Genomic DNA, 26,286 nt, shown 5'->3' with positions numbered 1-26,286 from the left:
TTCCTACACCATTCTAGGCTAACTTTGAACTAAGATGAAGGAATATGGGGATTGTTAACAATTTTGTGCCATTTTGGCACTTCTCAAGTAATAGGCAGTTCTTCATTACACATTTGGATCACAAACTACCCTGTGCATTTGGCCAAAAATCAGTTCTTTTTTGAACAGTTGAACATTTTTCCTTGAAAATCATAATCTAAGGGGAAAAAAACTATGGCCCTGCTATTATTTAACATCAATCTAAAATATTTTAATAGCATACAATGTCTGTGTCTCAGTATCTTTACAAATAAGGATCTCAGATGTTGAGGAGATGCTTATTTGTAACTCTTTTGAGTCTTTTCTTTTTTAAAAAATCTTTTCTTCTGCACTGCAATTAGGTTTATCCGTTTTCAAAGTTCAGTTAAGCTGAAAACACACAATGGAAAACTTGCCCGCACTTGTTAGATACGATTTCGCAACTGAGCTTAGGAACAATGAGAATCCTTTCATTGTATGCACAATACCTCAGCTTGGGCTGAACTCATCAAACTGCCTTGGAGCACTGGCTGTGAATGCCAGGAAAGCTGGATTTTTGAGATTTCAACCTTCGAAAAAGCTGCACTACATTTGGGCATATCTGGGTATAAACATGTATAAGCCGTATGTAAGCTTGTAGAAAAAGGAATCTAAATGTAGGACTCTAACTAATTGTTTTCATATCCACAAATGACCCAAAAGTAGCAAGCATGGGTCCACCTAATGCTATGAGACCTGTGGACTTCTAGCACTTTCAGGCTTATGCTTCCTAATTACAAGATACTGTTTATAGGAAACCTACTGCTGGAAATTTACCAAATAACTTCCCAGTTTGCCAGACTACCGAAGGACAAGGCTTAACCACACCATGGGAAACTAAAAGTGTATCTTTTAAGTTCTCTTAAGATTTAACAGACTCTGCCTATTTCCAAATAGGAAACAAACTCAAGTTCTAGTGACTTCCACAATTTGATGCTTTGATGTCCTTGTTTTCATGAACTTCAGCAATGGAAAATGCAAAGTCTTGCTCCCAGAGAGGGGCAGCAGTACATGAGGATAACCATTAGCAAAGCATCTCTGCAGAAAAGGCCCTGGGATCCCTGGTGGACTCTAAGCTGACCATGTCCTTGCAGCAAAGACCAACAGTATCCTAGGCTACAGAAGACCTGGTAGCCTGATAGTAGAAACGATGGCCAAATTGCCACGTGACAGACGGCAGCAGAGGGGCAGTCTGACAAAATGGCATCTGACATGGAAGTATGTTTGAAGCAAAGGTGTGTCACTGAATTCCTGTGCGCGGAAAAATTTGTACCCACTGACATTCACTGATGTTTGCTGAATGTTTATGGAGGCCAAACAGTGGATGTAAACACTATGAAGCAGTGGGTGGTGTGTTTCAACAGCGGTGACGACAGTGGGTCACCTCTGCTGGCATAGTATTTTATGATCATGGCATGTAGGCTCTTGTTAATTGCTGGTAAGAATGGTGATGACTACAGTGAAAAATATGTTTTGTAGCTGAGAATTTGCTCTCTCAAACAGTGTTATTGTGCTCTTTGTAACTGTAGTTTCAATGAGAGGCATTACTTTTGGAACAACTTACGTAGTAATCTTAGTCCTAGTATCTGTGGTTAAATTAAAACGTTTTACTGTACAAGTCAATGAATGTGGCTGAACAGTTGCTACAGCCACTGCTGGAGGAAAAGCAGTAATTTAATAAAAAGTAAAGTGATAATTATCCAGCATCCTGATTCATTTTAAGATACGGCATCTTCAAGCAACAGAACACACATACTCTTTAACTGATAACTGAAAACATTTCCTTGGGCTAACTAAATATCTAGTTGACTGAATTTTCATTTTAAAAATTGTGATATGATTCCCTAAGGAGAATGTTCTTCAATTATAAACATCCATGTTTCATTTTATGTTCCCCTCTCATACCTTCTGGAGAAGCCCACATGAAGCTTGTGCCAAAATCTCTCCTGAAGCAGACAATGTTTACTTTCATTCATGCTTCTTCCATGTCAAGTGTACATAAAAGGGCATTCTCCACATCTGGACAGCATTGCATGGAACATATTTTCAACACTAGTGAAGCACAAACTCACCCTAAACTATGTTCCTCCACCAACGACATTAGCCAGATTTCATACTGTCTCAAAGTGAATGCAGTTGTTCTTGACCTTCCGAGAAGGTGTTAGAGGGAATGTCCTCAGGAGTTGATCTATTCTGTCACTGGTATACTATGTCACCAGTGGAAAGAAAGATGGGCCAAGAGGAGAGGATTTGAGTCAAATCAGGATCATCTCCTTATTGCTCTTGTTCTGGCCTCATCCCAAAGGATTTCTTCCCATGTGTAGAGGGGACGTAGCAGAGGCAAGGCAACTAACCTGCATCATCTCTTCCAGGCTCATTTCACCTCAGTGGTAGGGGCCTCTGCTGTCTCTCTTCTCTCCAAGAAAAAATCTCTCACTTTCTTTCTCTGTGGAAGTTTTCATGCATGAGCAGTGTTGCAGAAACCCTGGTTCTTTATGTGAGATCTGTGTGCAAAGATCACGAAATCTTTCTGATCTATGAGTCCATATGCTGTCAACACTTGGAAAAATATCATCCAACCTCTCATCACATCACACTTTTTATGCCTGCCACCTGTTCCTCCTCCACTCTTGCTGGCCTGCAGTTCTTTCCTGCACTAAAAATGTTGCTGTGGGGGCTATCATCTTCATGTGACTTTGCCAGCTTCACCCTAGTACCCCAGGCATACCATCTCTGATCATAGAATCATAGAGTCACAGAGTATCCTGAGTTGGAAGTGATCCACAAGGATCACTGAGTCCAATTCCTGGCTTGTACACAAGACCACCCAAAAATCAAATCATATGCCTGTACATTGTCCAAGCACTTCTTGAACTCTGGTGGCTTGTTACCACAACGACTGCTTTGGAGAACCTGTTCCAATGCCTGATCACTCTCTTGGTGAAGAACCCTTCCTAATATCCAACCTGGCCTATTTCTGAAGCAGCTTTAGATATTGCTCAGATGGCGTGTAGCATAAAGGATGAGAAGATGGAAGGTAGGTGACACTTGCGCTGTGGGGATAATTGCAGGTAAAGGAAGAAAACTGAATACTGACCAGTTCAAAGGAGGGAAAAAATGAAGAAAATTAAGTTGGAAAGACATCCATCATCGGCCTGCATGCTAACCAAATTTTTGCTGATTTGTTCTATAAATCTTTTAACAGTGGACTTCAGAAGCAAAACCAAGTACCACAGTCATATAGGCCTGTGTGTCAGTCTCTGCCTGAGATAAACTACACCTCTCTGGCTCAGTGCATAATGTTGGGCAAGAACATGCTACAAAATGGATTTGTCCCATAATTATGACCACCTCAGGGGCCCTGGAGCAACCTAAGGCGCTCTGCCACTTGAGCTGTCTTTGCATCAAAACTCAGGTGTCAGGGTCTTCTGAGAAGAAGCAGCATGTAATTTTTCACTGGCATGGAGCTGAGAAGCAGCCAGTCAGAAGCTGGGGGGCATTACTGAATCCCACGGGATGGACACAACTGACACTGTTTGTGGGGAGGAAGGTTCATATTGAGGGATTTAAGTACAGTAAATAAAATACTCATTAACAGACAAGCCCTGTCTATTCCAAGCTGGAATTCCAGTGAATTCTGCAATGAACTTGATTGAAAAAAAAATCAGCCAAAATAAGCCCATTAATATTTGCAAATAATATATTCAAACCATAAAACCATTTAAAATCTAGCAGTACTCTTTGTTCTTCCCATACACTTTGATATTCAAATGCTTTAATCTCTGCTATGAAGCCTCCTAGGACAGCCCCTTACAGACTTAATTTCAGTACCATGAGCATAGTTATTTACTAAATTTCTTCAGGTCACAATGGAATTCCCTTAGGACAGCATTCATCTAGCCAACAGCAGATGTCTACAGAGTAGAACAGACAAGAGTTCCATGGCTACCCTCCTTTCTTCCACAATGGAGAGCAACAATTATCTCTGTTGCGCAGCTCATTTCATCTCACCTCATCTGGAAGTAGACATTTAAATTAGGCAAGATGAAGGTCACATTATTAGCATCTGCAGCTAAAAGCTCAAACTACTCTTCATGAGATCCAAACTGAAACATCACACAATTTCCCTGTGCCAAAAACTACCTACCTACTGCTACCTACCTACTGTTGAGCCGGAGAAATCATCTGCTAGGAAACAGTAACTGCATGAAGAATTTAGGATGTCTCACTCTGAGCTTTTTAAGCGTAATGTAACACTAACAATGTAACACAAAACAAACTATAATGAAACACAATCTCTTCATCAAGTTTTTGCTAGAAACGTAGTGGCATTGTCATAAACATTGCAGTCAGGATGCTTGTAATAGAAAGAACAGTTATTTTTAACAAGATCCTAGAATTACCAAATACCCTCTTGTCATCCATTTTGTGTCAGCTAATGGCAGAGACATGATTTAAAGAAAAGCTATAAAATTATGGCACTGGAGCACAAAAGCAAACCCTTTCAGACACTTCAGGTGTCCTTCCTTCAGCAGGTATACTCAGATCTACCTATTCACATCACCTGCCTCATGGCAGCTCCCTGAGTCCCACTCAGATCAAAATGGAGCATTACAGCAAGACTACCATGGGCACAAGGGAGCGCAGGGCTGGCTGTCCTCATGTCCTCAGATTCTTCAGTGGAACAGAGCTGATGACATTGAGGTCGTGCTGCATATATCTGTTCTTCAATGTTTTTTTCCTAATCATGGGGAAGGAAGTTCTTAGTTCTGGACACTGCTGTTAATTTATATGCTGTAGGTGACTATTTTTATTATTAATCTTCCGCACCTGTGCCCAGCATGTTGGATGGGTGAATTTTAAATAAATTACATTTTGCATACTCACTCCCTTTGTGATTTTATTATGCAAATAACGCTCATCTCTTCACCTCTGAAACCATCCACAAACCACAATTCCAAAGTCAGCCTCATTTATAAAAACGCTGATAAAGGCTGATCTTTTTAAGGATTCAATACAATAAGAACTGAATTCTGTCTCTTTGTAAGCTGGAGGGTAAATGGGAGAGCCTGCTGTTGTCACGTTTTTTCTTTAGTGGAAAATAGAAGTTTAATTGTAATTTTTATCTGTGCTTCTATTCTGTTGTCTCCATATTTCTACAGGTCATCTGAAATCATGTCTGTTCAACTGGCTGTGGTTATTTTATAATTTGCTGTGACACAATCTGCAACTCTGAAAGCACAAAACACAATCAGTTCTTGAGGTGGCTGGGGATGAATGAATCCCCAAGGCAATGGGGGACAAGCAGAGGAACAGGAGAGGCAGGACAATGTTCAGGACAACGAGAGGGAAAGTTGGCAGCTTTTGGAGCATTCAGATTGCTCTCGGGGGGCCTTCCCTGGAAATCAGCAGAGTTCTCAGCAGGATGTATTGAAAGGATATTGAGCACATAATCCTCAGCTCCTTCATAAATGTTGGCCCACAGCTGGGTCACATCAACTGCTGCAGAGCACAGGCAGGAGTAACAGATGCTACCAATACATAAATATGTTGGCTTTGTTAAGCCCCAAGTTTTGCAGAAGTAGGCACAGGCTAGTTCATTTTCACATTCATTTTTGTCGAGCTTTGGGTGGAGCAGAGCTCCCCCCACCACCTGTTTTATCTGCCGGTTCAAACAGCAGAGCCAGTTTCATCAACATTTGGGGCCTTATTTGCCTAAATGTGAACATTTATTAAAGGCTCTCAATGTATGCATGGTGATTATTTATCACCCAGAGCAAGGGTCAGTCATTCTTGGCTAGAAAATGATGCCTTTTGCTTGCTGCTTTCTTGACCTCAGCCTTGAAAATTATGTTAGTCAGCTGTTTGGGGGACTGAATACAGCCTCGCTGTATTGGATTGGGTCCAATTTCAATTCTATAAGTTTTCAGAGGACATTTTTCTATTTTATTGGTTCCACATACTTTCTCCTTTGAGCATTTTTTTTTTATTTTTATTTTTTTTCCCTCAAATTCAGAAAGCCAGTCATCAGTGTTCCCAGCCAGGACTCCTTTTCTCTTTATTGTCTTCAGTTAATACTTTATCTTATCTTCTTTAATGAGTGCCCCATCACCTCTATATTATGCAAGATTTCTTTGGTGCTTCCAAACCAACCAGTAACTACCAGCCCCAAATACTCCCACTCTAATGATGAATCCAGCAGATCAGATAGAGATATAATTCAAAGGAGTGATTAGCAATCTTTGCTTGCACACACACAAAAAAACCAACTGAAAAACAATGAAAAGTATACTTACATGATCTGTTCATATTTAGCATCAATTATGGAGATAGTGTGAAGTTGATAGATCTCAAATTTTAATTACCTTGAAATCTGTGGAGTAGTTTACTAAATGCTTTTTTGTTTAAGTCTATTTAATATAGTATTTAATTAGACTGCATTCTAGGTCAAAGTAACTTAATTTAGAAGTGTATTGCCCGTAGGTGCTACATAAACAGCATTAAGAACCCCTTGCAGGTTGAGATCATACAGTCATTGGCAGAGTTGCTTCCTTGCTCACAGACAAGCTGATTATTTAAAAACCTCCATTACAGAAAGTGAGAAAACACAAAAAAAGTGCTTTGTGATTTGTACATTCTATGCATGTACAGAGCTATCCTGCTGCATGTGGGATACTGCACCACAAGACCAGCACACATCCTTAGATGAGCGGGAACAGAGGGAGTCAGAGGTTAAAGAATATTAAGTTGCACTCAAAAGAATTTTTCCATAGGACAATGAAAAAATCCCAAATGTACACATTGCTCTAACACAAAACTGGTAGCTTTAGAATATTCATAGGGCACTCATACTCAGCTTAAAGCATGTCATATTTGATGCACAACCCTCCAGCCATCACTTTACAATCTGTCAGTACAGAGAGTGCTCCAGCAAGGCCTTCGACAATTCCATACAGATTAAAAACATATTTAAACCCTGGCAGTATTTCCCCTTTACACTTAGAACATATTTTCATCTCCAAGACCAAATGAAAACTGCCCAAGCTCATGACTATCCTGAGCCAGGGTCCGTCGCTGTGCTCCTGGCCTTGCTTCCTATCCACTCAAAATGCTGCCACAAAGACCGTTCCCCGTTTCCTTGCTCTGATAATAACGGATTCATATTTGCAGCAGCAGACTCAGAAGACTGTCAAGGTCCCTCCAAGCACAGCCTATCTTTGCCTATCATTTCTTATTTGTTACTGAGCTATTGATCCTACCTCTGCCAGTGACACCAGCCACCACTACACAGTCAAAAAATCTCCAAAGACAATTAGATTTTCTCCCAAGACATTCTCACTTCTGGGCACAGTTAGTTCAAAAAGCCTGCAGGGCTACACCTTCCTGTCTGCTTGAGAAAGCCTAGAAAGACTTTCCTCTAGCGCAGTGTCCACAAAAACCTGACAGATTTGTTGGGATCGTGGATTATCATGAGAGCGATTGTCTTATTATTCTCTCATATTCACTTGGTGCATTTACCTGCTGCTTTCTCACATATTTAGCATGCAATCTTTCGCAATCTTTGCACTCCATATTCATAAAGCACCAAGTGCACTGCGGTGTTGGCCCACAAGGAGGGCTTCTGAAGCGCTGTCATAATACAAATAAGCACAAAGACATAACAGCAGCTCACGGAAAGAATTAATTTACCCTCTGCTTTTAGCAGTAAGAAAAGAGGACAGGAAATAACGAGGGCATATTGCAGAACAGACTACGTGTGCCAGTTAAAGTACAGGAGAGAGATTTTGCAGGAAGCCTCATGATTACCTTCACAGTGAATCAATCTGCATATCTGCAGATGGGTTTTGTTCTTCATGATGACACCTTAAGCAGAATCCAGGTCGAAGCACACTCAGACACCTCCACACAGGACTTGCCTCGTTACCAGCTCCTTCACCACCACTCCCTGTGCTGGGAAGGGCACGGTGCTCTCCCAAAAGGCTGCTCAGCTCTACACTGAGGTTAGTGCTCTTTGATTATCACCGTATGTTCATTTGTGATCCGTTGTTTCCAAGGATAAACCACAGGAACAGTAACACTCCATCAAGAATCTCTGGTGAGCACCTTGAGAACTCACTGTGAATTGCAACCATCACCATCACACCAGCCTGATGCTGTACTGTCACAAAAACAGGGACAGATATCCCACTAGTTTTATGGTTCTGCTGCTCTTTTTTTTAAATGTGTTTTAATAAAAAAAAATTAAAAATTAAGTTTATGACTTTATATACATTAAGTATAGTACATATTTTATGAGGGCTGCTCCAAAAATAATGCCTCCCTTTTTATTACGTTTTTAAGTGACATCAGAGGCAGATGCTGGAGGTACAGCAGTAAGAGCTGAATCTTCCCACCAATGTTCCATTACATTTTATTGCCATGTGACAGATGGCAGCATAGGGAACGTCTGACAAAATGGCGTCTGATATGGAAGCACGTATGAAGCAAAGGTGTGTCACTGAATTCCTCTGTGCAGAAAAACTTGCCTCTCTTGACATTCATTGGCACTTACTGAATGTATGTAGAGACAAACAGTGGATGTGAGCACAGCGAGGCAGAGCGTGGTACATTCCAGCAGTGCTGGCAGTGACAGCAGGTCACCTCTGCTGGTGAGATTTTTACAAGCACAGCTTGCAGGCTCTTGTTCATCGCTGGTGAAAATGTATAGCTAAGGGTGGTGACTATGTGGAAAAATAGTTTTTTGTAGCTGATATCAAGTAGTGTTATTGGGGTCTTTGTATCTGTTGTAGTTACCATGGAAATAAAGAGATGTTACTTTTGGAGTAACCTATGTGTTTGCTACCCCAGACAGTTCCTCTTCACCCAGTGCAGCCCAGGCAAGCTAGAAGGTTTGATGTGCTTGGAATAAATCTATAAAGATTTGATACAGAATTCTTGACACTAGGAGGTACCTTGCAAAAATTTTGCTGTTCCAGGGAACACGTGTACAAAAGTAGTCCCTGTTTTGTTGAAGATGCAGCCATGTACTACTGCTTATTAAAAGGAAGCTTTGAGATGTGCAGATAGAAAATGTTGCAGTGTTGTGATAAATTATGCAAATATCACTTACATGGAAGTACCCTCTAACAGTGATCTTGTTTGTGTTCTCTCTAAATTTCCATCAGCCCGGAGTTTAACTAAACAAACACCATTCTCGTGTTATTATTTGGAGAGAGAACCCAGTGGGAACTTCACTTTTTCTCTGAATCATGTCCTAGATCTAGACTAAAACCTCCACCACCCACATTCCCAGACAGTTCTACTTTCACCTGCAAAAATTAACCCTTGGCTCTGCTGCATCTCTCCAGATCTCAAGGCAATTGGTTACTAGGCAACCAGCCCCTATTTTCCCTGGCTTGCTTGTTTAATTGAAGCCTGTGCTAAATAACATTGCCAAAGAGGGAAGTCACTCACTAAAGGTGCACAGTTATTACTGAAGTCTCTGGTAGAAAATTAATGGTGATGAGAGAAGGAAAGCAGTGCACCCCTTTACAGTGTGCAAACACAGCAAACAATCATTAAATATACAAGGAAAGACCTTTTATCTGTTTTATCCATTGGACTGATCTTCTAATTAGATGTCCATCCTGCTGTTCGAGTCCTACAAGAGGCAGCAGAAACTTGCAGCAAGGTGGGGAGAAGCAGCAGCAGCCTCCATCTAAATTGCCCAAAGCACCTACAGAAACTCTGAAAACTTGAGCCAATCTACAAAACATTTTCACTACTCTGGTGGGGATCTCACCACCTCTACAGACATCCTCTGTGCTAGGTGCAGAGCAGCTCAAAGCAGCGCTGACCAGACCTGCTCCAGCACAAGCCTGGTCACACAGATGAATCTGCAGAAAATTCAGAGCAAATGGAATAAAAAATAAATCTACAATTTTCCTCGTTTAATGAGTGGAGAAGGAAAGATGTACTTGATTTTTAGAAAGGTTGTTCAACCACTAGTATTTGACCCAAGTCTTATGCAGCTGTATCACACGTTTTTATGTGAGATGTGTACAGCAAGGTATTCTTCTAAAAAAGCTCTGCCTGCCTTCTCCAAGTTAACTCTTTGCTCCCTGAAAGCCAAATTCTTGTCCAAGCAAATTCTGTCAGACTGCAGATTATAGTCTGCTTTCACCCCTTCCCCCCCTCACCCTCGATCAAAAGCATTTAAAAGCTTTGATAAACTTAGAATCTAATTACTTTATATTCAGCGTATAAACATATCCTCAAATTTGAACTGCCCTCTGCATGCCAGTCTGACCTGGTGGCTTGAAAGGGGTTTCTTGTCTCCCAGCTTCAAGTAAATAATGCAGGTTTGGTGGGAAAAATCCAGGTTGTAGTATTTCCTGAATGCAGACTCCAGTACAGAGAAATTAAACTCTTCTCCATTGTGCCTATTTTTTTCCTTTCTGGCAAGGGAGATTTTCCAAAGAGATAAGAATAAAATGTTTCACTCAAGAGCTTCAAGAACTCAGAATTAGATTGTGATACCTGAAATAGCACTACTGACACACCTGCTTTATATCTCATCCTGACTCATGACACCTATCTTCAAGATACCCTCTGCCAGCCCGTGGATAGGACTTGTCTAGAAGCTCCAAGTGACTAATTGGCAGGAATATATCTCAAAGAGAATGTTTTTAATTATGTGTGTTTGACATCTTTTTGTGTATTCTGTGAGATAATAAATACATTTTCACCAGGTTTCCATTGACACCATATGGCAGCTCACAAAAAGCTGAACAAATTAGGTGTAATGAGGCTCATTAAAAAAAAAGAAAAAAGAATAAATAAATAAAAAAAAAAAGCAAGTTCTGCAATTTAGGAGGACTTCTTAAATTTGCAGGGTAAGTTTCAGATGGAGGACATACTCTGCACCTCACTCCTCAGGAACTTCTCCTCAGTGATCAGAGGTAGCAGTAGACAAAGAGCAGACTTGGGGACACTTGAACTGTGAATAAAAGGCAGAACAGAAACAGCTTTCATAGAATTAGATGCAAACTACACAGCCTTAAAAGTGGGGACATTGAGAGAGATGCCAGCTGAGCCATGTACTGATACTGACCTGGAGTCAGATAACAGCTTCAGTTAATGAGATGCCTATGGATTTGAAGATACCAGGCCACTAGAAAAGCTGAAGCAGTAGGGTGAAAGAGCTACAGGCAAGAAATGGGAAAAGGGTTCTACTAAGGGCTTTGATGGGATAGTCTCTGTCTTTTGTCTCTTCAGTCAAGCGGGAAGGAGAATTGGAATATGTCTTGATCGAAGGAAAATAAAACAAAGCCCACAGTACTGTGGACCAGTGTTAAAGATTTTTCACAAGTAGATCACAGAATCACAGAATCGCAGGTGTTGGAAGGCACCTCAAGGGATAACATCAAGTGCAACCTCTCCTGCTAAAGCAGGTTTCCTACAACAGGTTACACAAGTAGGTGTCCAGCTGGGTCTAGAATATCTCCATAGAATGAGACTCTACAACCTCTGCAGGTAAACTGTTCCAGCACTTTGTTACTCTTAACTTAAAGTTCTTCCACATGTTACTGCAGAACATCCTGTGTTCCAGTTTCAGGCCATTGCTCTTTGTCTTGTCCCTACACACAACCAAGAAGAGCCTGGCCTCATCCATTTGTCTCCCACCTCCCTTTAGATATTTATCAACACTGATCAGATCCCCTCTTGGTCTTCTTTTCCTCAGGCTGAACAGACCCAGGTTACTCACTCAGCCTTTCCTCATACAGGAGATGCTCCAGATCATTAATCTTCTTTGTGGCCCTCTGCTGGACTCCTAGGAGATCCCTGTCTTCTTTGAAGTGGGGAGCCCAGAACTGGATGCAAATCATCAGGCGGCAGTCAAAACAGCAGCAATGGCTGCTTGAAGAGGTTTCTGAGATCTGTTTACATCAAACAAAATCTCACTGCCATACTGCACACATCTTGGAGGGCACAGGACAATGTCTGTAAAGGAGGTCCTCTGCTAAGGATAGGTGATTCTCAGTTCAGTCAGGAAGTGAGATCTGGAAACAGAAAGGGCAGCTTCTGGCTAATGCTGGTAGGACAGAGTTCTGGCTCTGTTGCTAGCAGAGCTCTAAATCTTGACTTTCTTATTCTTTTTTTCCTATACTGTTGTTTTATCCTTTTTCCTGTTCCCAGTAAACATCTGTTTGTTTAAATCTCTTGCAGCTTGTTGCTCACGAGATGGAAATGCTGCATGTTGCCAAGTCCACAGAGATACAGGAGCCTGAGCCTGCAAGAGCTGCAGCAATCCTATAAAACGTAACAGGATCCCTACTATCATCTTGTGGTACATACAAATAACCAGGCAGTGTTGTATCCCTTCCATTACTGATTTCTGAGTATTTCCAGCAGTACTAAGGATGCTCTTGGGTGACCCCAGAAGCTATAATTTGGACACAACCACATCAGGTTTAATTTGCACCGTGGTCGCTCTCACTTGAGCTACGCTACTTAGAGGAGAATCACTTGAGCTAATTCTGCAGTGAAAATCTGTCTGCAGCCTTAGAGAGCAGCCTTGCTGGTATTATTGCAGGACACATCCGCTGCTTAATTATTCGTTACAACTACAGCTCAGAAAGACCAGGCACTTCCCTACAGTTGCTGTAAGAAGCAGCCTTCCTACCCTCTGCTTTGCACGTTTGAGTGCATGCTGCCTCTCTGCTGCTTTGAGGACAAACAGGATGGCAGTGAGTCACCAAATTCTGCAATCATCACGTTGACAGCCTGTGATTTATTTTGACTTATTTGATTATATATATATATTTTGAGATTATTATTAAAGAGATCAAAATTGATCGGTGGATCGTTCAGTTATTCCAAAGTTGTCTTTCGTATTGAACCTGACCCCAATTCTTATCAGTATGATGGTAAAAGCTGGTCACAGCATAACATGCAGACTTTCTTCCCATCTTCACATTTCCCTTCCTGCTGTAACAGACTTGATGGTAACAACTATCGTACGTAACCTGTGGCAATTTCCTAAAGCCCCATGCCTTTACCTAACGCCATCACACTGCAAGACTCCACTATAGGACCCCTGCTTTAGACATTAATGTCTGAAATAATGTCTTTAATAGAAGCAGCAGATGTATAAGCAAGAAATAAAGACATACAGAGACGGAAAGAGGGAGGACAGAACTGATTAAGTTTTGCTGTATTACAGCTTGTTCTTTCAGAAAGGCTTGCCATCAGCTGTTCCTTAGCACTGTGCATGTGTCTCTTTTGGCTGGAAAGCACAGCATTGTGTGTCAGCTGCAGCATGACTTCTCCTGGCTATTGCTCACTAATTGCAGACCCACTTCAGGGTCATTCAGCTGAGCAGCCTATCTACTCAACAGGATGCTGCATTTCCCCATTATGAAAAATGCTTCGTGTGGCATATTATGCTGAAGGCTCTACAATGAGAGATACAATATACAAATTACATTACATCAGCTGTGTACTTTCTCCCAGTCCATGGTGGCTTTTTTAGGAAAATGAAATAAACTAACTCATGATAATGCTTCTGGTGTTGATCTAACTGTGATTTCCCCACTTCTCTGCGTGTGTTTAAGTGCACGGAGAAGAGAGGTGCTCTTCTCTAATACCTTAAAAGACACACACTAAAATGATATCTAACCATCACGAAACAAAAGGGCTCCACTTCTTTGGGCCGTATGTCCTTAAGAGGTCCCTTCATAAGGAAAGCACCATTAGAGGAGAAAATGGAAATAAAGCATCATGGTTCCATCTGGTTTTGCAAAGTCCAGAGAATAATAATTGGGCAAAAAAGTGGGGAAGAAATACATCAGAGATGATCAAAATAGAAAAAAAAATGACAACCTTTTTACTTGTTTACAGACTGCTCAAATATCCAGAGGGAGCTCTGCATAGCTCTTTAAAGTCCCCAAGCTGGGGACACTTAGGAGATTCACTACCTATGTCACATTTCCCTATTTCACATTGCCACAAAGAGGACTTCAAGCTGATAAAATATACTTCCAAAGAGCACATTAGTCTCCTTTTGGAATGATGAGTTTCCATTAAGTCTGACAGGTATTTTCCATAATTTCCCATGGGATAATATCCCCAGACTCCTCTAAAAGGTTTTCAAACCCCACTGCTGCTGCCGTTCAAAACACACAAGCAAAACACCCTGTTCCTACTGTCCAATGCAAAATGCTGTTCAAAAACAAATGACAAATTCTCCAACAAATTGCTGCTGAGTACAATTTGCCTGCCCTCCTTGATTTTGCTTATAAGGAAGAGTGTTTTGTTCACATTACTCTTCCTGCCAAAAGCATATTATCACAAGCTAAAGGGGGAAATTACTTTGTGGGAGCCTTTAATTAAAAGAGGGTAGCATTTCAGTGCCCCTTTTCTGTGCAATAGATATTGCTGCCCCTCCCCTCTCCTTTCTCAATCGAGAGGAAAGAACAACCCAGAACAGGTTGGCATGACAGGCTTTTACCAGATCTCCATCGCCACAGAAATTCACTCCTTTTATACGCTGTCAACACTGCTTAGGGCTATAAATAACTGTTCTGTTCATCAGGGTCCTGCTTGAGACTGGCTATAACACTGCTCTTTCTAGCCCTGTCCAGTAATTGCAAACTATGATTTTCTCACCGATGTGTTTATTTAGCATTAAGAAATAATTGGAAGGAACACGGTATCACAGTCTGGCTGTGTTCGTCTTTTCTTGGATGAGAGAGTGTATAGATGAGTGCGTGTTCTTTAGATGATTACTCTTTCCCTCTGCTTCACTTCTATCTTCACTTCTATCAAGCTGACAGAGATATCAGTCAGAAGCCACAGCCAGACGTCCTTGTGCTATTTGTGATCAGATATCCTTCAGGGATTTGCCGCCTGGCAGGCCACTGCAAGGTTTTAGGATCTTCTGCAATTATCCCATTTTTTCCTGGAAATAGAATTTTCTCCTTTAAATGGATTCCCTCTTCCTTTTGGGGCTGATATACATCTATGAAGCATATCGTGCTTTCAGTGCTTAAAAACTCCTGGATCAGCAGAAGTGTGTGCATAGTAGACGCTAAAGGTTTATCTGACAGTGTGAGGCATTTGGACGGTAAACTCCCAAGCTCATTTTAAAAGAAACTATGGGGTTTTTATTTTCACTCTTATACAGCACAAATTTATCACAATTGGAATAAATGACTTGGCAAAAAACATAAGCACCACCTTGTCAAGGAACCATTACCTAAACAGCCTCCGAGATGTATCACAAGCACAAAACCACATTCTGTCCTCAAGAGATGCCTTTCAAAGCCAGGAGGTAAAAAAAGGCAGGGAAAAGTGCAGGGTTCCAGAAAAGATGGCCCAAGGTCTATACACCGTAACTCAGCATAACATGAGCTCAAATACAAAACACAGAAACACTGAGAAAATTAAGGTAAATCACCCTAAAGAATGAAGTCACTGTGTAGGAAGTTGTGTGCCTTAAACCTACAGATGGATGCTTTCACTCAAGCACGAAGTGGTCCTAACTCACTCCATCATAATTCTCCTTAGTGGATTTTATGTGCTTTATCACAGGAGCACTGACTTACAGCATTAGCTGGTTTGGCTTATCTTTCCTCCGTGTACTCGGGTATATACAGCCCCACGCTGCAATGACTGAATTGAAAGTTGAGCTCAGATTCGACACAGCAATTTGCTCTGTCCATATAAATCTCTCACACCCCAAAATAATTGTGGTAGAGCTTAGGAAAGGACAGGAGACCTGAGCTCAGCCAATGCTGTAAAAGTATCCAGTGAACTCCACTTTGAGCTGCATTTCAGAAATACCTGAACTACTTGGAGCTTTATTTATTATCTCCACAGCATTCCTCTCAGGTACTTCTGTGAACATGCCGAGTTGCAGCCATAGGGCTGTGGCATCTGGGACGGGAACATGTCCTAGGAGGAAGAAATTGCCACTGTAGGACAACAGAAGCTAAGGTTGTTTAAAAAATGCATTATAAAAGGCATTTTACGAATCTGAGTAATAAAAGCTGTGGTTCCAGCCTGAAGAATGATTCCATTAATGCAAGTGTCACTAGATGTTTCCATGTTTATTATGTGCTAGTAGCTCTGAACTGAATGTGCTCAATTTGTGAGTACAAAGACATTTTTCTTCTACAGCCAATCTGAAAAACTCAAGCTGGGATCTGAGAGGTGTGGTGGGTTTTTCATTCTCATACCTCATTACCAGTAAATGTAAATTAATACATACTTACTTATGTGGCTATAACTGATCCTTATTTTGCTGTTGGTTCTTATTTTCTCTAACTTTCCAACTGGTTTGAATACAACAGGCAAAAAATGCAAACCAGAACAGAGTTTATGTAGCGCTGACCCTACTGCCTGAACGCTGTAACTCTGCAGGCACAAGCACAAATCCAAACCATCTGACTAACGCCATGAATGTTGCAAAACTAATAACCGAGATAAATGATGAAGATACAGCAGCTTAGAGTCAAGCCCTCCCCAGACTGCTGCATGTTTTGTTATTGTCCTCTGAACTCCTGCCAGCATCTTTTCAGGAACGACTGCACAGGGTTCCATGTATTATCCCAGACATAGTCACAAAAAGTCAGATAGGAAGGCTATTGCCTTTCTATATTATAATATAGTATCTCTGTCGCCACTTCCCTGGTGGCAAGCACTGTACTGTGAATTTATATGTAACCTCCAGCCTAGATGCTGGAAGGGCAGGAGTTTATCAAAACGGCTTTGAGCAACACTCCACCCAGCTTTGTTGCAAGTCACCAGACTGACTCAGAGGGACGGATTTGAGCTGCTGCCTCTCCATGGGACAAGGCTGCAAGCAGTTTAAGTCAGTAGCCCTGCTGCAATGAAATGAGATTTTTAGAAGACTAACCTAAATTATAATTAGTTGGTAATAATTAGCAAGGAACAGCAACAATAAAAATAGGATTCATTCGCTTAAAATGATTTTTAATGTTATAATGACTGGTACGTAATTATACCAGAGAAGGGTTATTGAAAATAGGGAGAAAAGATAACTTCAGGAAAGAGAACTCATTTGGTGTTTATTTGCTCCAGGGTTCTAATTACTCTGGAAACTAGCAGCCCTCCTGATAGGATTACCACCACAACGCAACTGCAGCTGCAAGGAACGCTGAGCACATCAGTTTTTTAGCACCATTAAGACAGTCCTCTATAAATACCAGATGCATCTATCTATCCATTACTACCCCCTCTCAGCGCTTATTAGCCCAGCAGTCGCAGAGCATATCACAAAAATGAAATGTGTATTGGTGGCAGAACTGGCGCAGTAGAGCAAGTAATTTGTATCAGGCTGTATAAGAGTTTAAGTTTTATTATTTAGTATATGTCACAGATATACTAGCGCCAGTTCATCTTTCTTCCCCTTATAGTTCAGATTTATGCACTTATTAATAAACTCCGGATGGTCATTTCAACACTCTCATTTAGCAGAATAAGCTGGTGATATCTGATCAGACTTGCGTGGATTCTGTGTGGTAAAGTACAGAGCCCTGGCAACTTTAATTGTGGCAGTTGGGGGGAGATTGATGATGCCATCTATCCTGGTCCTATCTAATACATCACATCTTCCCCAGCCTCCAGCTAATAGGTTGGAGGGGAAACACCCACCAGTCTCAGTGCTCTGAGTGCTCAGAGGTGGGCTCCAGAGGATGCTGGGTTTCTAGGGAGCCATGCTATGTGTTATTCCTCTCACTTTTGCCCATGTGGATGCTCAGACAACTGCTTTCCCAGGTGGGTTTTGAAAACCATGAGGAGGAGCAGTTTTGCTTAGCCAAAAAGGGAGGAGGGACTTCAGAGCAAAGGCACTGAACAGCAGCCCCAGAAGTTCGGGTTCAGCTCTGGCTCCAGTACGGATTTCCCAATCAGCCTGAAGCCACGGTTCTGTGCCTCCTGGAGGAGTAATCCTCAGCTGTGCTTCCTACCATTTATCTTCTTTAGTAGAGAAGCTCTTCAGGACAGCCACTGCCTTTCACTATATATATATATATATGCAGCCATTTTCACTTGGGGGTAGTAGGTACAACAGCAATGCAAAACTATAAGAGCTGGAACACGTCTTCAAATATCATGTGTTCTTTCCCTCCCCCTCATTTTTCCAGGAAGCTAATGAGAAAAAAAAAAAACCCAACATCTCAGAGCATTTAGGCATTTCTAAAGTCTGATTTGAACGGCATCACGCAGAAAAAGGTAAAAATGTTCTATAAAAGAATATCAAAATAATCAGCAGACGGGGCAACATCAAACTGGCAGTTTCAGTAACAGATGAACCTCTAATGCTCTTTGTGCCACAGCATCAGAGGAGAAATTAAGATTCTTACATTACAGTTTTACTTACTCTAAAATGTGCAAGAAAGGGAAGGAGTTATCTTGGCTGAACTGTGCTTCTCCACATCAGAAGACAACACAGACCAGCTCAAAGACAAGCACAGCAGACGCACAGACACAAGGAAACAATGAGACAGCACTGGTCAGTAGGACGGCAAGCAGTCAGCACAACCCAGTGGCTCAAATGCTGGCAAATTTTTGCCAGAAAAATGCAGTCATCAGGTGGGAGCTGAAGAAAACAGGATGATGATTTTACAGTGGCTCTCAGGCAGGGCTCAAGGGTCAACGTGGGTGATACCATCAGGATGGTGAAATTGCAGCAATGGGGGATGACCTCACTTTCCGCGTGAGATGCTGTGGGTGGGGGAGAAGGAGCCTGAGAAGGGCTGGAACAAATGAGAAGCTGCCCAGGTTTGCTACATACCCAGGGGCTGGGCCTGAAGAGGATTCCCAGTCACTTTGTGGGGCAGACTACCAAAGGCTACGGAGGTTCTCTTTGACTGTGCTTACAGACATCACAGAGGTAGGTGCCCAAAGACAATAGCACAGACCTGAAGACTCCTGAAGTCTTAACTTATTTGAGCTACATGCAAAACAGTAGGAAAAGACTCTATCATATCTTTGTTAATGACCTCATTAATGAATACAGAGAGAAGCTCACTGCTGCAAATCCTAATTGCTGGCTAATGAGTATAACAGCAAATAGTACCTATTTCTTGAGCAATCGCATCAAGTAAAACGCTTACTGCTTCCTCACATTTCCAAGCTGATCTTCAGCTTTCAAAGGGGAAAAGATGGACCGAGAATGCTGCATAGAGTCACATAATAGTTTCAGTTGTGAAAAAGACACAGCTTCATGATTTCCAAAGCTATTTTTGTACGTGCTTGGAGAAAGCGCAGTTTAACAAAACTTGACAATCAGCGATCCTCACAAAATGTTCAGCATGTATTTGCCAGTTCTTTACTGAGCTAATTCATTTTTTAAAAGCAGCTTAGCAGAGATTTCCACTCAGATTTAGATTTGCATTCCATTGTATGATATTCTTCAGTACAAATGAAACACTTTTGAGATAAAAACAATCACATTGTTTCATTAGCCTGAAATATCTCAGATGGGGACAGCAATAAAAATAGATAATAAAATAAAAGATGGCTTTTAGATATGAGCACAGCAGAAAAGCTGTGTTTCATAGCAAGGATTCAGAATGACTCTAGCAAAAAACAGATGAACAAAATTGTGTGAGTAAGGTCAGATCAGAGTGTGGACTAACACGTTCAGCTGGTGAAGATCTTACTGCCCTCCCAGCTGTGCGTGTTGTGTATCCTAACGCACTGGGAGCTTCAGTGCTTCCAAAGGTTGTTTTATCTCACAGGCAAAAGCAAATACAGATACAAATGTTCCCTAATGAGAAAACGTCCCATGACCTCTCCAGACAGAGAGGCCAACCTTATGATCTACAGACGTTCTTTTTCCTAAAGTTGAGCAGGATGCCATTCACATGTGCATGTCTCAGAGCATCCTTCCTCCTTCCACAGGAAGCACTGATGAGTACCCTTTCTCCAAGTCACCCCAAGGTTTAGGTAAGGCTGGTGGAAGTCAGTGAGAGCCCCGGAATATATTAATATATTGTAAGCAGTGCTTGATTTACATACTAAAACCTTTTTTTTCTTTTTTTTTTTTTTTTTCCTAGGAAAGCTAAATATTACTCTTGTTAGAAAAATGAAAGCAAAATAAATGAATATCCTGGATGAGGGGATAGAATCCATCCTCACTAAGTTTGCTGGTGATATAAAGCTGGGAGTAGTGGCTGACACACTTGAAGGCTGTGCTACCATTCAACAAGACTTGAAAACTAGACTAGAGTTGCCGGATTAGGGGAAAAGAGAGAAGCTGGAGGGAAAAGATGCTATCCAGAGGGACCCAGACAGGGTGGGCCCATGACAACCTCATGAAGTTCAACAAGGCCAAGTACAAGGTCCTGCACCTGGGTCGGGGAAATTCCAAGAGGAGATACAGGCTGGATGAAGAATGGCTTGAGAGCAGATCTGAGGAGGACTTAGGAGGTAGGTTGATGAAAGATTCAAGATGAGCTGGCGATGTATGCCTGCATCCAAGAAGGTCAACTGTATCCTGGGTTGCATCAAGAAAAGTGTGTCCAGCAGTTTGAGGGAGGTGACTCTGCCCCTTTATGCTGTTCAACAGCCTTTCGGGTTTCAGTGTTATTGGCACATATCACTGAGATGAAATTTTAAATTTCGGAGGTACATCAGAAGTTATGTTAGGAAGAAGTTAAGCTATGACATTTTCGGGTATCATCAGGAAGGTTACAATGAACTGTTAAAGAGAAGAGCTATTCCCTCCAGACCAACAGATGCAGGAATGGCACATCCTCATCTCTCCATATGAAATTCTCCAAGTCCATCACAAGCCCTAAATCATACAACAGCATACTTCAATTATTCCCTTGCTTTCAGTGTGCTAAAAATAAGACTGACATCATAAACCAATTTTAACTAATATTCTAAGGCTAAGCACATGCCAGTGTCAGTAAATGAAATGTAAAATTAATTGTGCTGCAAAAGAGGAAAGCCTTATGAAAGAATTCACTGTAGTAGCAACCGGTGAGCACTTTGTATGCCCTCAAGCTTCACTGAAGTCATTATTACTTGTATGTCATAAGGGCTAGTTTCAAAAGTCTTTTTCAACATGATGTTCACAGTTTATTATCAGACATGCACCAAACCAGCCAGGCAAAGCTCAAGAATTGGCGCAGTTGGCTTCTTCCAGGGAACAGCATTTGGCCTCACACTTGCAAATGGGAAACTGTTCGTAACTGATAGAAGACAAGACTGTCTATGTTAGACAAAAGGTATTTTCTGGAAGAAACACAAATAGTATCTTCTCAGCACTGGTGGTCATTAACAGAGCGCTGAAACTTAACACAGAAGTAAACAGATCAGGGGAACTTCTGAGAGCTGGCACTCCATAGATCAGGCTTCTATACATCTTCAAATCATTACTGCTCACTTTTCTGACCGAAGCAGATTTGACTGCTGATACAAACACACTCCTAATGCCACTGTGGATAGATGAGCTGGTTTCTATATGCTGCTTAATGCCTTAACTATGGCCAGGCTGAAGAGGGCTCTTTGGTTGGTGACTGTGATAACAACTTGAGAGCAAGTAATGTCTGTAGGACAGCATAGTCAGGGAGGAAAAGGGCACTTGATCATTGTAAAATCAAAACTAAGCAAGGAAAATGCTGAAGTCCATAGGAAAGGACATATTCAATCAGGTTCCTTTGTCTCTAAAAAGCTCTTTTTTCTCCCCTTCAAAACAACTGCAGCTTAAGGAGGTTAATGAAGCAATAAGGGAGGGCTGAATTTGCTGCACAACAGTTTTAGGACCAGAAGCTTGTTCCTTGCTCCCACAGGGCATGCAAAACGCAGGTCTGAATGAGTCACAGAATGGGCACGCCAGTTGTGGGACACAAATGGCCAATTAAAGACACACACTAATGTCCACTGAAGGGAATGACAATTAGAAGCCCAAGCTGTGTCCTAGGGATGAGATGAAGTGATAGTGAGGAGATGCAGCTGTTTGTAAGTAAATGTGCAGAGCTGGGAGCACTTTGTGCATCTTGTCTGTGCTCTCTATCACAAAGATATTGACTTTGTACAAAGATATCAACCACACTGATCATTTCTAATCATGCTAAATGTATCATGAATACATTTTTATACATAAAACATAGTATTTGAACTCACTGGGTCTTGGTCCTAACCTGTGCAGAGGAATACCACCTAATATACAGGAATGAAGACTAATGAATATTAGTAAAATGCTATGACCAGCTGTGCTGGAAGTGCTAACAGCCTTGTTCCAAACACTGCTCTTGCTACAAGTAGGTTACACTAAATGCATACAAACATACACGAGTTAGGAACGCAAGAGCAATAGTCTTCAAAGTGTCTGTGGCCACACTAAGACCACCTCTTCCTCCAAACCAGGAGAGCAAGGATGTTGGCTCTTGTAAGGTCAAACCTATTGCATGATGTTCACACCTGTTTCTGAATATGCATCCACATTTGAGGAGTTGGTTCCTAACACTGCACCACAGAATGCCATCATCATACATAATTTAACATGGCCACGTGAAATTTAGTTTAATATGCAAAGCGAAGATCACATCAAGTGATAAACATTTAATGTTAGCGGAGAGGAAGGTGACACACTACCATAAAATGAAAACACATAAAGCAGTATTTGTTCTTCCTGTCATCCTCTGCTAGACGATATGATAACAAACTGACACACATATACTTCCAGACTTAATCTGGATACACAACATAGCCTAAAATTTAAACTAACAAGCCCCAAGGATTCTGATCCAAGAACAGACTATGCCAAGAGAAAACAGAAATCTGATGATTACACTTTTCAAAGGAATGATCCCTCAGATGCATCACGCCAAGACTATCAATGGAACTGAATACCCACAGGACCTACAGGCAACATTTAAAATAGGAACCAGCCTTTAAACAAAAGGATTTCCACCTGAGCCAAAGGTGGGTATATTTTGCTTTCCAAACAATTTTCGGTAGTTGTTTATTTATGGTGTATTACTTATTAAGATGACACTGACCTGTAGCTTCATCTTGCTTACACTCAGTTTAAAAGGAATAACAATAATAATAATAAATTCTTATGCCAACTGAAAAACCAACTTTCTTTCCCTACCAATTTTGACCTTTTCTGTTTGGGAGACATTGATTTTATTTTTTTTTACCGCCTGTGTTTCTAATGGAGCTTGAAATTAACACGGTTTTTTGTTTACCTCCTAATTTGTGCACCACCACCATCAGTGTTGTCAGCACAGCTCTGGGAATAGGGTTTGTTTACTGCTTCTGCATAACCAGCAGAAGGAGCATAGGAGCAGAAAATAGTTTTGGTTTAGAGATTTTCCTTTATTTATTATTTTGCCCAGTCCTTTTATAACTTATATATTAATGACTCGAATGATAATGTGGCCCATTTTGTCAATATTTCTTAAATGGAACATAGCAGGACTTGAGCTGGGCCAGGGATATGTTGAATTCCTCTGGCACATACATCATAAAAGGTAGGTATTATTGTTGTGTCTCCTCAAAGCACCTGCCAGCCTTTTGCTCAGAATACCAACTAGAGAAGTTCCACAGCAGCGTTTTCAGCACATTGTCCTGATCTCTGCATTATGGCAACCTCCAATACCAGAGCCCCTGAAGAGGCACAGGACCACTGTCTCGTCCTCTTCTCAGAGATGAATCAGATATTTAAGAACAGTACATGGGCTTGTAGTCTTGTAAACTTCAGCCTTACCAACTCTGTAAAGGGCGTATTTCTCTTGGTTCCCACCAAAGTGCACGTATGGAGGATTACATACAAATAAGTTTGAATAACTTACCATCCTATTATCCTGTCCTTCAACAACTGTATGGCTGTGACATTATATGCCCAATTCATATTATAGTGAGTCACTGTATAATTGACATTTCTGACATGCTACTGAACCATTAATATTACCAATTAAAAATAATTCTATCAATTTTCCAGATAAAGCTAGAAATTCTATGCATTGACCATGTTTCAGTGCAAAGGGATGGACTGCGGAAACCGCGACATCTCTTTATCTGGTTTTCATTATTTTTCAACTTAGACTTTATATTTTAAGGAACCTTGTGGCCTAAAAAAGAGAGAACGATTCTGTTAATTCTGATGACCTCCTTCAGCATAACCTCAGTAATGTGTGTTCCTTCTTCTTCCTGTCAGAAACACGCCCCACTTCCCCAGATTCAGTACAGCCTCCTGTTAACAATCCCCAGTTTCCTCCTGCATATATGTAGTATTTTATGACTCTCAGCATTTAATGCTGCATTGATTCAGTGACATCAGTGATGGGCAACATGTATCTATCTGTTAAGTATCTCTTAAGAAAACCCACATTTCATTCCTTGTGAAGGATCAAGAGCTATCTTCTAAACACAGTTATGTGGCATGCTGAAAATCATACCTTACCTGCTCTGTCAACTGTGCTTCTATGTCAAAATAACACCTTTTAGTTAACTCAAACATGCTGTGTATTTCAGTTAGGTTTTCTTTCTGTATTCTCTCCACTCCCCAGATGACAATCTTCTTGACTTCTGCTGGAATCTTCATGCCTGAAGCCTTTTTCCCCTACAGAAGGTCATTAAGTTTCAGAGAGGTTTTTTCCTGCATGAAGTTACCAAAATTAGGCTGTCTCAGCATCCCAGAGACTAAACAACTCTGCTTCCTCTGGAGCCAGGAACTCCTAAAGGTTATCTTCTGACCCATCTACAGCCCTACTTATACACTCTTCATCCCCCAGGTTGTCTACAGAGTCAGTATAAATCATTACCACGAAGTAGAGAGAGGAAAGCTGTTCTCCAGTTTTTAATCCCATGATAACAAAACAAAATACAGCAAGGCCCAGGGTCTTGTCACCTAGCTGAAAAAACCTTAAAGGTAAAGAAGGGAAAGAATGTAATATAATTCCCAGCCTCCTCTGTTGACTCTAAGAGGAAGTCCCATGTCCAAGAAGGAGAGGAGTTGGGCAGCCGTGGAAGTGAGTTGCATGGCCTCGCCGAGCAGAGTAGCTGCCCTGGTGGCAGCTCTACATAGACGAGTCATCTATTAGTGAGTACACTGGAAAAAAATCCTCATTTTCTAAGCCATCCAATCTGATTTTAATAGTCTGTTTACTTCTGGCCTGAGCTACATGGAAGCAAATGACAACACAGACCACTAAGCGTCTCACGAGCAATCCAGACTCTCAGCGGATTTTCTCAAAAATGTTTTAAATAACAGATACTTGGATTGCACCACAAGCACAGCAGGTCAATTTAGGAGCAAACAGTGTCTCAGAGGAGAAATCTGCCTGCAGAGATTAGGAAAAGATTCTCTTTCCTTCCTCTATAATCATATAGTGGGAACCATTAATAATAAGCATTTGTCATCTCTCTGCAAATATAAGAAAAGGGCATCTCCTATTCTAAGAACTCTGTGGTTAACAGTGATGCCTGAAGTGATGGGATGTGGTGCTCCCATTGTAATTGCTGTAGCATTGTACATTCGGTTAACCAGCTCATTCGGGCCTGTGCCAAAGGGAGAATGTTGGTCTAAATGGACCCTGGTCAGACTGGGAAAGCCAATCTCACATGTAATTTGAGAGCTCTGAGCAGATCTATGGTGTTATAGGCAGAGAAGGATGGAAAAATACATAGGAAGAACTTCAACACGTGTTAAAGGTTTGCTAAACTAAAGTGGTTTGTAATGGTGAGTATTTAGTGGGGCACAGAATCACGGGATCTTAAGGGCACAATCTTAAAATAATGAAAATGGTTAAAGTTTGTCTTCTTATCCACTGCTGTTACAATAATTGCCTTATAAATAGATTCATGCATGTGTCTGTTTTTGTTTCAATTTTTGCCAAGGACTGATGTACCAGAATGCTAATGTTATATAATTATATATTCTGTAAATTAAAGCAGCATGGCGTACTGGTTGGGAATAGCACATTTCACACTTCATTACTTCTGCTGCAACTCAACCAATGTTAAGCTCTGAATTTTCTGTTTCCAGTAGTCAATGTTTCTTTACTCATTGCTTTTTTTAAAGCATTTCTGCCTCGCAGTTCTTTACTGCTTACCCACGAGCTATTCTGTCCTCAGTAACGGACATACAGATGGCAATGGCAGAGAGCTTGGTCTTTCCTCTAGTGACAAACGCAGGTAACAACAGAAACAAAGAGCACGTATGGGAGGTGTGTATGGGTGTCATACTGAGTGTTAGGACAG

At 41.2% G+C, this 26,286-nt stretch overlaps 1 protein-coding gene across 8 annotated transcripts in view; it reads right to left on the bottom strand.

Moving 5' to 3' along the window:
* SAMD12 (sterile alpha motif domain containing 12) overlaps positions 1-26,286 on the bottom strand; it is a 162,056-nt gene that overhangs the window by 32,772 nt on the left and 102,998 nt on the right. Inside the window, exon 6 of one of the 8 annotated variants that reach the window (XR_014942459.1) lies at positions 11,804-12,098. The exons of the other annotated variants lie outside the window; for them this stretch is intronic. The gene's annotated coding sequence lies outside the window, so the exon portion shown is untranslated. The remainder of the gene's footprint in view (positions 1-11,803; positions 12,099-26,286) is intronic. 8 annotated transcript variants of the gene reach the window in all.

The sequence above is a fragment of the Coturnix japonica genome, chromosome 2 (assembly GCF_054131305.1).
Source record: "Coturnix japonica strain WE chromosome 2, WE-NBRP24, whole genome shotgun sequence".
Taxonomy (NCBI): Eukaryota; Metazoa; Chordata; class Aves; order Galliformes; family Phasianidae; genus Coturnix; species Coturnix japonica.
This window is presented reverse-complemented; position numbering and strand designations above follow the sequence as displayed.